Here is a 12,988-nt window from a genome sequence, read left to right as displayed (position 1 = left end):
GAAGATGAAATCAGAAGATACAGGGCAGAAAAACCTGCTGGGCTGAATGAAAATCCTCTGACCTGGCGGAGGTCAAATGAAAGGGAGTATCCACTGTTGGCTTTCTTGGCGAATCAATACCTTAGTGTCCCAGGGACTAGTACTGCGTCAGGGAGGGTGTTTTCAACTGCGGTTGATATTGTCACTGCAAAAAGGAGCTGCCTAACCCCAGATCATGTCAATGAGCTCCCTGCACAAGAATCTTACAATTACCAAATGAGAACAAAGTCACAATAACAGGACTTGACTTTAGACAGTTTAAGTTTACTTTTAGTTTTGTTACCATCGTTATTATTATTTTTGCACATTAGGAAACAACGCCTTAATGCAATTTGCAGTGATGAAATGTTGTAGTACAAGTACACTTTCACTTGCAATTCCTTTATAATTTCAGACTTGCACTTTTGAGAATGGGGACAGTTTTGTTTACAGCTGAAGTTTAGACTGTCCAATTTGCACTTAAAACCTGTTGTTTATGGTGAAAAGAAACTATAAAGTACATTTGTATTCTGTAACACAGTTGAATAATTTTCATTATTTTAGAGCATTGAATTGAATCATATCGAATCATGATTAATCGATTCAGGACCTTATGAATCGAATCGATTTAGGAAAGTGGCCATGATACCCAGCCCTAATGAGGACCATCACAGGTTACGTTCTGAGCGGACCAGTCACAGCGCTTGTGGTCCGCGTCACACGGTTGGGGGCAGGGGAGCCAAGATGTGATCTAATTAGCATTTAAAATCGCAGTGAAACCCCTGGCGAGAACTTATCTCACTTCACCATTGGATGAAACCACAGACCTTTGAAACGAAGAATCACTTGTGATTGTCTGTTAGTTGCTATTTGTCACCCTGGGTCATTATAATACACACTTGAGTAAACCCCTCCCACACAATGATAATAACAATAATAATTACAGTTGTATACAATGTATTAATATTAATTATTAGTAAGCCTATACCAGAGTTACTGCAGTTACTGAAGACTATACATCTATTCATGTGATGCTTGATATTATAGGGTAGTGCATATTGTAGATAAAAAAAAGAGGTACATGTTGAGTCAAAGCTTTATTTACACAGCACAGATAGTGTACAAACAAAACAGGCCTTGTCAGTGAAAATAAATCATGTGAAGCTTGAAATCTCTCCATGACCCTCCCCCACCCACAGGTGCAGACACTTACTCTCATCTCTGGTGCAATCAGTCGCTCTCCTCTCTTCCCCCTCCTGAGACACAGTGGCACTCACTACAATACGGACATTTGTCCATCACTCATATACCCACTGAAGCACTCATTGCTCTTTTCTTTTACCAACTTTCTTGCTAATTCCAATTTTTTTTTACACGCTATTCAGATCTGCAAGTTGCTTAGCAGTAAGCAATGGCATCTCTCTTTAGCTTAGCTCGTACCTTAATTTTTTAATCTTTTACACTTCGACTCTTCCACACTGGGCCAGCAGGTTTGCTTTCCAACGCAGTCATCCTCTCCTCCAGGGAAAACAGTGTGATCCTCACTTTAGCCAGTTTTTTAAACCAAAAACAGGGTCATTCATCGACCCACTCTAAACAACAGCCAGCAGTCTCTTGTCTGCGGTAGACAGATGCTTCTTTCATGAGGCTTTGATTGGACGAGCCCTCTAACATGATGATGTTGGCGACTGATGTGGCATCTTCAGTAAAGGATGTATTCACATGCTGAGTGTGATGTTTTCACGGTAAAACTTCACATATGACCTTTTCACTTTTGAAGCAGCAGTTATAGCAGTTTTTTAATTGTACACTACATTTATATATGGGATTAGTATGTTGTTCTCTTGTTAAGTTATAGTACTTACTTGATTCTGGCTGTCCTGGACTTGTACCCTCATAGTTTAAGCAAGTCGCTTTGGATAAAAGCATCAGCTCAGTGAAATGTAATGTAAAATGGTGTTTTTCATTTGAACGCTTTTAATGAAATACGGGAAAAGTTTAATAACAACAATAAGACAATTGAAGTCCAAATTATGAGGCAATTTGTTGTCAGAGTCAACAGTTTAGAATGCCGTGGACTTGTGAAAATGGTGCCGAGTTTGCCAGTGTTTTGGGAGGACAAATGTTTGGGACGTTGTCACGTGATGACACAGCTGATATGCTTGCACAGTGTTTTGGTGGCAGCAGAAAGACTTCTTAGAAAACTGTACAGTGGTGCCACTCGAAGTCTCTCCATTCCAACAGATTACCTTCTCAGGCTTGTAAAACTGCCAGAAACTGGAACTCCACGTCCCATTCCCGGCATTTTTCTGTTCTGCCTGCAGATTCCCGTGAACTGTCATGAACCTGAACTTCCACAGCAATTTACAGTGCCATTTACTTACGAAAATCCCACTTTTCATGCAGTGATATATTGATAACGTTGTGATCTTCAGCTGAACCTGTGAGGAGCATGTCCAACATTTGGCCATCAACACACACATTGCAAAGCCTGAGGTCTGCTAACTTGGCTACGTGATTGGGGGTGGAGGTATGGAGCTTTTTTCCTATCTTTATTCAAGAGCGGTGTCATTCTGTTTTAGCACATGACTTGTTGAATTAATGTTCAGGTTGTGTATTACTTTTCATCAAAACCCTGCCCTTGCACTCTAATAGCCCCTGTTTACACTTTAATTTGCTCTGCCTCTCCTCAAACTGTGTGGTTTCACTCAGACATATTGTTGCTTGCACGGATTTCCTGCGCTCTTGAATGGCCTGCTCTCAGATTTCTCCTCTGGTCTTGGCTTTTTGGCCTCATTGCAGGCACATTCACTTTATTTCAGTGTCCCAGGTGTTTACTCTTTAACCGGCTTCATTCACTCCCTCCCTCTACATTGGTCTTTTATTTCCATGTGCCAGAGCCAGATGTTTGGCATCCTTTCTTCGCTGCCAGTTCATTGTTTGGGGTTAGGTTCTTCGCTGTGGAAACCCATAAGATGGAGTGAAGGTGTGCATCAGTGAGACGACTCCTGTGTGGGTTTTCATTCATCTTCATCACAGAGAAAAACGTGTGGATGAACTTGGCGGGACACACACAGCAGCACACAGGCACTGGGAAGGTAAAAGGGAAAGGGAAGGACCAAGACGCAGAACTAAATATTTAACAAAAAGTGTCCTTTATTTAAAAGGTAAAAGTAACAAAAGAATTCTCCGATAAAGCAAAAGGTGCACTCTGGCAAAACAAGGGAGAAACAACGGGAAATACAGGAACACTTACTGAGGTCGAGGCGATATCTGACAAGACACATGGACATGGTGAAAATGATGATGAACCAACAACCACATGGGGGGAACAACAACTAATGAGTAACTGGGGACAGGTGGCACAAGACAAAACAGGTGAACGTGATGAGGGCAGGAAGTCAAAGGGGGAAAACACACCGAGAGGAGGGACTACAAAATAAAACAGGAAACAGAGGAGAAACACTGAACAAACTTAAAACATGAATACAAAACGTAACAAAAACACTGTTGAGACATGAACTGAAAACTCTCTTCATAAACAAGAACAAAATACAATAACCAAGACAGGGATGAACACAGGAGAAGCACAGGGTGGAACATAAAGGAGTGCAGAAGGGAACATGAGAGAACACCGGATGGGGCACAGAGGAACACAGAAAGGAACACGAGAGGAACACAGAGATGAACGTGGCGAGGGACAAAGAGGGGAACACAGGAGAGGGACACAAAGAGGGACGCAGGAAAAACAGGGTGGAACACAGAAGAGAACTTGAGAGGAGCACAGAAGGGAGACACAAGCGAGGGACAAAGGGGACAACAAACTTAAAACATGAATTCCAAACGTAACAAAAATGCAATTTAAACTAGAACTGAGAACGCTCTTTATAAAAGAGGACAAAATACCATAACTGTGACAAAATGCAATACCCGTGACAGAAAATACCATAACGTGACAGAATACAATTCCAGTGACAGAAAATACCATAACGTGACAAAATACAACACCCGTGAAAGAAAATACCATAACGTGACAGAATACAATTCCAGTGACAGAAAATACCATAACGTGACAGAATACAATTCCAGTGACAGAAAATACCATAACCGTGACATCCACACTCACAGCCATCAGTAGCAATGTGAACACTTGAGGCAAACGGATCAGCATTCAAGGAAATGTCCTGGCAAATGAATCCACAGCAGCCTTTGTGTTTCAGTGAAGAAAGGACCCTCTGTATTTTACACTTTCAATATAGATCAATGTAATGTGTGATGAAGGTCATTGTGCATCCACACAATGACACGTGATTCCACATAACAAACAATGTGCTCTTTCCTGAAGCCTGCACTGAGCCACAGGTTGCCACTAAGCCCCACACCCTGATGGAAAGTGGACATTCTGATATCAAAAGACAGAAATGGTCCCCAAATGAGTCATCTACTATAATGTCAAAGACCATTTGAAAAGGTCCATCTCAGATAATGTCAGAACTGTTGAAGGTAAAAGCCATCTTGAGCAGAAGAGGAAGCGATAATGAGGCTGGCAATGCAGGATGATGGTATTTGAGAAATAACTGCAATGCTTTCATAGTCAGCTGAGAGATATTGTTGATCCAAACTGTCAGATCTATAAATGCACCATTAACTACACAGTTTAGAGGATGGATTCCACTGTATTACAACCCTTAGTTTAGTGTTAGACATTAACTCCTATAGGTGTAAAGAAAAAAAATAAAGTTAAACAATAAGGCACATATACATATATATGTATTTTTGGAATCTATACATCCTTACGCCATATTCCACCTTTGCCACCATGTTCTGTGAAAAGATGGTTATCTTCTTACAAAATGTAATGACAAGTATAAAATTAAGAAACAATCTGATCCATTGTCAAGTAACGCTCCTGCAAATATTTCACAATAAAAAAACCTTTTGAAACAAAACAATGAATTTGGTCATCCAAAACGCTGGAGTGCTTCAGGGTATCGGGGGAGAGAGGGACCAGGAACACAGGAACAGTTGAGTAACTTTCCTATTTAAGCTGTGGTTGTTATAGTAATGAAAAGAGTGATATTTATTAGGGATGGGCATGATTAATCGACGAATCGATAATTGATCGTTAAGAATTTCATCGATCACGTAATTTTTTTATCGATAAAATGCTTGAATACTGCGCAGAGGTACCTACGTCAGTCCCCTCAGAGCGGGTGTTTTCGGCGGCTGTACTGACGGTCACCAGCCTGCGGTTGCGTCTGACCCCAGAGCATGTTAACATGCTTATCTTTATCAACAGACATCAGTAGACTGGTGCTGAAGCTGTATGTGAGTTAGGACTATAACTATTTTTATGAGGCTTTGTTAACTAGCCTAATTGATCTCTCTCACCCTCTTTTTAGACTCTGTGCCTTTTGGATAGTTTTTGAGTTACACTTTGACAAAACCTGTCAGACCTCAGTATTATTATGTTTTTGGTTAAGTTATTATTTAACAAGATTTTTTTTAATTATTATTATTTTGGGGCTTGCCGCTGCAGGCTGCTCTGCTTTAGAGCGCACATCTCCAAGTCTAACCATTGAACGTCAGTTTAACTGCCACAAGAGTGGTTCTTCTCGTGATAAAGATCTCATCCATGAAAAACACGCTGTATTTTGTATTTTCATTGCATTTTTAATATACAAAAAGTTAAATAATGTATTTTAATTAAATTAAAAAAAGTAATGATTAATCGATAATCGATCGTTAATTCTCCCGACGATCGATTAAGAAAATTTAATCGAATGCCCACCAATAATATTTATAGATGTAATGATTTCATTTATGATAGCACCACCAGTTAATAATGTATGATGGGAGTTCCTTCAGCAGCCTAGACCTATAGCAGCATGACTAATGGATGGTTCAGGACCCACCTGATCCAGCTCTAATTATAAGCTTTATCATAAAGGTTTTAAGTTTAGCCTTGAATGTAGACATGGCTTCTGCATCCTGAACCTAATGTTTCCAGTGATGACATGCACAGCCGCACGTCATCCTTTCACCGCTGGCTGTCGAGGTGGTGTCCAAATAACAACGTGGGCTTCGTAGATAATTGGCGAACTTTTTGGGGGAAACCTGGTCTGATTAGGAGAGATTGTATTCATCCCACTTGTGATGGAGCAGCTCTCATATCTAGAAACATAACAACGCTTGTTAGACAGTCCACACCGTGACAATCCAGAGTACAGACCAGGAGGCAGAGTTACACTCTTACACGCTTCTCTGCGCTTCTGTTTGAACAGCCACCCTCACAATATCCCGTAGAAACTGTATCTGCCCCCCCACCTAAATTCAATAAATCAAAAGCAAACAGGACAGGAGTAATATATTCAAAATATTCAGACAAGAAAAACACATTTAACTCACCACTCTCTGTTCTAAATGACTCATCTTCCTCATCATCTCCTAAATCCTCAGCCACGAAAGAACACACTCTTGACTTTTTAAGTTGCACTGTAACTTCACATATTGTTATTATACTGTGTATCAGTAGTAATCAGGGCGTCCTTGAAAAAGAGAATTGGCTCGGAATGGCCTTTACCTGTGTAATTCACAAATTTGAATAAATTAATAATTTGGCTCTTGACCGGAGGAAGATCCACCAGAAGACTGTGTGCTGGTGTTTGCCACTGAATTACATTCAGCCCAATAATCAGAACCAGAATCAGAAATACTTTATTAATCCCCGGAGGGAAATTCAAAAGTCACAGAGCTCCTGAGAAAGCGATGAAAAAGCAGGTAGAAACATAGCGCCAAGAGTAAAGGCTAAGCAAAAAATGCAGCGTAATCAAAATAAATCAAATAAAACAAAAAGACAAAAAGACAAAAGTAAAAAGTAAAAGATGAGCATAAGTAGAAATAAATCTGTGATATAGATCAAATAAGACTAAAATTAAATAAAAGATATACATAAGTAGAAATAAATTCTGGGTATCTTGTGATTTACATTTGTACATGAGATGTAAGTTGAAGTATACACAGTATACATGTTTAAGCTTTATTATACAAGTTGTCATCATACAATTTGACAGTGACAGGCAGGAATATTTTCCTGTGTCGCTCTATCGAGCAGTGTGGGTGGATGAGTCTGTCACTGAATGAGCTGCAGAAATTAATCAAGACGTTATGGAGAGGGTGTGAAGGAAAGTACAATATTGTCCTTACTTTGGAAAAAATTCTGCTATCATCATCGGCACAAACCTTCACCACAGCAATCTTTTGTTTAGTTGGCAGATTTAACATTTTGTTATGTAAGATTACCATGCTTTGACTCGTTGGGGCATTATTGACTGTGGCATATTTTATGGTTGTATGAACCTACTGATAAATTAGGGGAAAATAGACCCATTCTAACTGGAAGGCCGCACACTCAAAATCCTGATCTGTTTATTCCAACTAGAAGGTTCATTATTTCAGCAATTAGCCTTCAAGATCAAACACAGCAGACACCTGAATGGGATTATGAGAGGAGTGCCATAAATCAAGGTTGTTCAATAAACAGGCAAGTTTGAGTGAGGGTGACCTAGATGTGGATTCTTTATGGACTAATATCAGTGCTAATCAAAATAATTATTTTGTATTTGGTAAATGACATGCATTTATACAGCATTTTTAACAATTCAAAGCATTTTATATATATTATATTATTACTATATCCTTCAAACAGAAATACAAATCCAAAACAATTCAAAAAACGGATTTCAAGTCCAAAATAAAATGTTTGTTGGATTTGTTTTTGAAACTAGGTGCTTTCCATAATTTCAAATAGATTTATGAACTATGCCTATAGCAGAAACAAAAACATGAAAACTGGACTACAGGGCCCATCATTCTAAAAAAATCAAAAGGGAACTTGAGCTGGTCACATCTCATCTGAAACCTGTCTGATGTCAAATCCACAAAAAGATTAAGGTATGCAGTTAGGAGACAGGGTTCCAATTTAAGGTGAGCACCTATGTATTTGTATTGTTTTTTCATTCAGTAAGGTGATTTATTTAGAACGTATAACACTTTATTCATTGAATTTTAAGAAATTATTTATATTTTTTATTGTAGATGGCTTGTCCTATGTTGTCTATATGCTGACAGTTATTTGAATGGAAGGTAAGTGATCAAGGGTGTCATACTCTTTGATAATAAAATAATAAAATCCACTGAGTTTCAGCTTACTCTGGCGAGACCGCCCCCTTCTTTTTCCTTTTCCCTTCCCAATTTAGATTTGAGATCAAAAACATTTTTTACTTCAGCTGTGTCACTTTTTCTTTTATGAATGGATCGACGCTTGCTAGTTCAGGCAGCCTACTCCAGCTGTGCTACTCCAATCATGTGACATACCTCACCCACCCTGTCAGGTGGTCTATTTAAGCAGAGAACATTTCCCATCACTCCCTTTGCTTCTCCCACTGCTGCGTTAGTAGTGCTGCTATATGCTTCAGCCCCTCCATCACCCCAGCATCCACCTGTAGGCTCCGACAGGGGGTTACAAGTACTTACCCATTACTCCCATCATATCTATGTAATCACATCTGGGGGAGTGATAAGTCGGAGCCTAGACACCAAACACTAACCTGTTCTGCTGTTACGATAAACATTTGAACGGGAGTTGTCTGATTGAACTGTGTAAAACCTAAAAGAGGAGTGACTATTTATGAGAAGTGTGAAAGAAAGAAAGAAAGAACTTGCAAAAATTTAAAAACTATGCACTGAAGATGCATGACAGAATATTCCAGTGATTGAAATCCTATTTACCAGCTCATAATTGAAGATAACTGAGTATTTTAAATACGCATGTCATTAGACAAGTGTGTGCAAGAGTGCTTTTCAGTGTGTGCAGATTCTGCTCTTACATAAGAAGAAATCCTAGATAAGAAAAACAAACTGCATAAGGAAGTTTTAAAAAGAAGTGTCTTCTCTGTCAACCTCTGGCTCTCTCTCCTCAACTGCTCTTCACAGGCATTTTGTCTTTCCATTCAATATAGATCCCTATCATTGTCACAGTAGTGACAGGTGTCTCTTTTGTCAATACCTGAGCTTTTGCCATCTGCTTATCGTGCTGCTGCCGTTATTATAAAGAATAATATGGTAAAAACGGAATTAGCAATAGGCTCAGGTGCACCGATTATAACTGAAAAAAGTGTGTTTCAAACAAAGAAAGGTCGTGCCTGCTCGTGCAGCTGTGCCAGAGCCACTGGTGTCTATGCTGAGCACTGCTGCATAAGAAATCTTCAAGGAAAATGCTCATACATAGTCGAAATGTGGCCATTCCACAAACTCTTCACTGTGCTCATTACATGTGCTTTCTCGAGCAAAGCCGCACTCAAAGTTCTTGCTAATCTTCCTAATAATGGGTCATCCTTTACCATCAACCCAATTTGAGAAGAAGTGTCTGGGTTCCTGCAGGTAAGAAGCTAAACATTTCTTTAGAATTTCTTTAGTCAAACTTACATTGAAGCAAAGATGAAACAATTGCATGAGCAGTGCAAACACGTTGCATTTTTACACACATTCCATGTTTGTGCCATTAAACAGAACATTAAGAAACACATCTCAACATCCAAGCTCATCCAGTTCTGTTTACAACCAGTTTTAAGTTCAAGATAATAACCTGCCACAGAGGAACAAAGCCCGAAAACCACTCTTAGATCACTTCTTAAAATTATTTTTTACATTTCATTTAGCTGATGCTTTTATCCAAAGCAACGTATAATAAGTGCATTCATGAGGGTCTTTTATTGTTTAGACTATGAACAATTATTTGATTATTTTGCCTTTTGGTTCTATTACTGCATCTGTTTTATTCATTTCAAAAGCACTTTAACATTTTGTTTTGGAATATACTACAAATAGATTTTGCAACTGGACTTTCATGGTTTAGAAATTAAATCATTTTAACATTAACAGATAAATAATTAATGTTTGATTTATTGCTGTAGAAATTAATGGTTGTGATACCCAAAAAATATTTCTGTAATAGCATTTTACATCTCTCCTCCCACAGCATGTGCAGCTATGTGTCTTTATGTCTCTTAAAGAGTAAAGATATATACATATCTGCATGAATAAGTTATTTCACTGGTTCACAAAGATGAATAAAGGCTAAGGTCCAGAAATAAGAATGATTTCCCACTCAGAGATGCTTGATCAGTAAATCCTTTCTCTAATGACACTGCCCTTTTTTTCTTTTCCCTTTGTATGATTGAAAAAAGAGAGATAGCATCTGAGTAATTGGTGGATACTTTTGTCCTTCCTCTGCACTGTGCCCTTCAGTGTACACTGGAGTGGTTTGCATTTGGGGCCGACTCAGTCAATGAGGATCAGCCTCACTGAATCACAGATCAAGGCTCTGGCCCAGAAAAAGATGGATTGCTTTTTCGAATGAGGAGGAGTTCAATGTCTCGCTGTTTTCTTCTCCAGGACAAGGACTGCGACTGACTTAGAGACAGCAGCTGCAGTTATGGTGCCAGACTCAACTCATTTGGTGGGCATTGGAAATTCAGGCACCAATTGAGGAATTTTTGCAAAATGCTGCTGCACTTGTTTGACCTTTCAGAAGATTAATCGTGCAAGTGTATACTTCTGGGGTGAATTGAAGTAGCTTTTAAGTAGGTGAATGGCCTCAATTATTTAGTAGGGCAGAGAAAAGAAAATACAAGTCAAGTTCTTGTAGGAAATGCAGAGTGAAAAAAACAACACATTCTACAGCATGTTTAAAAATGGTCACAAAATTGGAGTCATAATATAAATTACATGATTTAGTAAATTTTTAGATAGTTACGGAAATCAGTAAGAGCTAGGTTACATGCGTCATAGTGTAAAGGCAAAAGAGAAAGTATAGACTTCAGTTTTTTTTTTTTCAGATATCAACATTCATCGAACAAATAGTTTACTTTTTTTACTATCCTCACCATGCAGTGCTATTAAAAATAGAAAATTATTTTATGTTTCTAAATTATTCTTAGTTGCGTTACTGGAACTTGAGATATCTCAGGTCACTCCCCAAATGAATATTACATTTGGACGTAGATCTAACAAAACCAATCTGTCAGTCATGGGTAAATGAATATCCCTTAATAGAATTTACATAATGGGTATAGGTTGGACACAGATGCGGCACAATACACAGCACTGAATCTGATTGTTGAGGTGAACAGGATGGACAGTGGTCAACCTCTGGTGGCACTTTCAGCTGATCGTACAATGATGTAAGAAAACAAAAAGAAAGTTAGGAAAACAGAACACTACAAATACACAACACAACCAGGAAGGAGATACAATGTGCTGAGCTTCGGGGTCACTGTAATTTCTATTGATAAGTCAAATGCACCTGCTGTTGTCTCCAAGTGGAATAGCTGTCCCCTCATGACCGGCTTTTAATCTTGAATTTAACCCCAAAGGGAGCTTCTGACAGAAACATACACACAAATCTACACTAACCTATATTCAATTAATTCAACAACTTATAGAGACATTTCTTGGATAATTTAAGCAGACAGGACTCATCTGATCAAATTTTGATCAATTTTTCGGAATAAACAAGATTTCTGTTTTTGTGTATATATAGGGTTAGCGGCAAAAGTTAAGACATTATCACAACAGCAATTTATAGGTACAGTGTGTAGAATTTTGTGATATCTAGGTTTGAAGTTGCATGTTGCAGCTGAACACCCCTCACCACTCTCCTTTTCCAGAGAACCTGTGGTAGCTTCAGTTGTCATGAAAACTCAAAAGGTGTTTAGTTTGTCCAGTCTGGACTAATGTCAAAAACATGGCCGCCACCGTAGAGAGGACCCCCTCAATGTAAATATAAAGTATTTAAATATAAAGCGTTTTTTTGGGGGGGAAGAAAACTACAATTCATACAATTTAGATGAAACGAACTAGTGAAAACATCATGAGGATTATTCTACAATTTCTGTCAATAGATCCCTTTCACCTAAATCTTACACACTGGACCTTTAATTAAGTGTAACAGCAACAGCATGGATATTATAAACAATATGGGATGTCAACTGATTGAAACATGGTACACAGACCCTGAATACTGTGAGGAGGCATCTGTCGTCCACAGATGTCATTAACCTTTGTTGTTGTGATGCATTATCACGTTTTGACAGTAAGTGATTACTCATCTCAGTCCTCCAGTAGTCACACAGCACGAGTGGAGGAAATCTGTTATCTAGCAAAGTAAAAAAAAAGTCATTCCTATCAGCTTTCATTTGAATTTAATTGAAAGCACAGGGTCAATGACAATGTTAAAATAAATAAATACGAGGAAGCGGTTTGGCCACATAACACAATAATGGCTCTCCAAAAATAATTTAGATATGACTTTAGAAATTCCGGTATTTAACAATCAAACTGCATTGAAATATTAGTTTTTTAGGTTCAGACTCACTCATGCCTCCTCATTATCATTCTCGATATCAATTGATATATTTACTGTTTATTGTTAAGATACTGTAACAGCTTGGTTTAACAATTTGACTCAGTTGCCTTGCAGAACCAGTATTTATAAGAAACATGATTTAAAGACCATTCCTTTGAGCCATCTTGACAACAGGTGGTTGTCACATTGCTTCAGAAATAATCAGAGACCCCTCTCCATCTGGAATAAGAGCTGCTCCCTTCTGGCAAACGTCTCAAGGTCCCTCGATGCAGAATGAGCTATTAGTAACATTTATTTTTAGCCGTGTCGCTCAAAACCCTCATCGGAAAGGGTAATTCATGAGGGCATTGTAATATGTTGTTGTCATCAAGGTGAATTGCTTTAACTAGTACATTGCTGGTTTAGAAGATTTTCACAACATTAAAAAGAATTTGTCTTATTATCACTACCATTACCAAAATAACAGCATCTCAAAATGCTCTTCAGCAAAAACAGGGGAAACAGAGGGAGACACTAGAGAACTTACTTGAGAGAGCAGAAACA

This window comes from Paralichthys olivaceus, chromosome 18 (genome assembly GCF_024713975.1).
Source record: "Paralichthys olivaceus isolate ysfri-2021 chromosome 18, ASM2471397v2, whole genome shotgun sequence".
NCBI lineage: Eukaryota > Metazoa > Chordata > Actinopteri > Pleuronectiformes > Paralichthyidae > Paralichthys > Paralichthys olivaceus.
Note: the sequence above shows the minus strand (reverse complement) of the source record.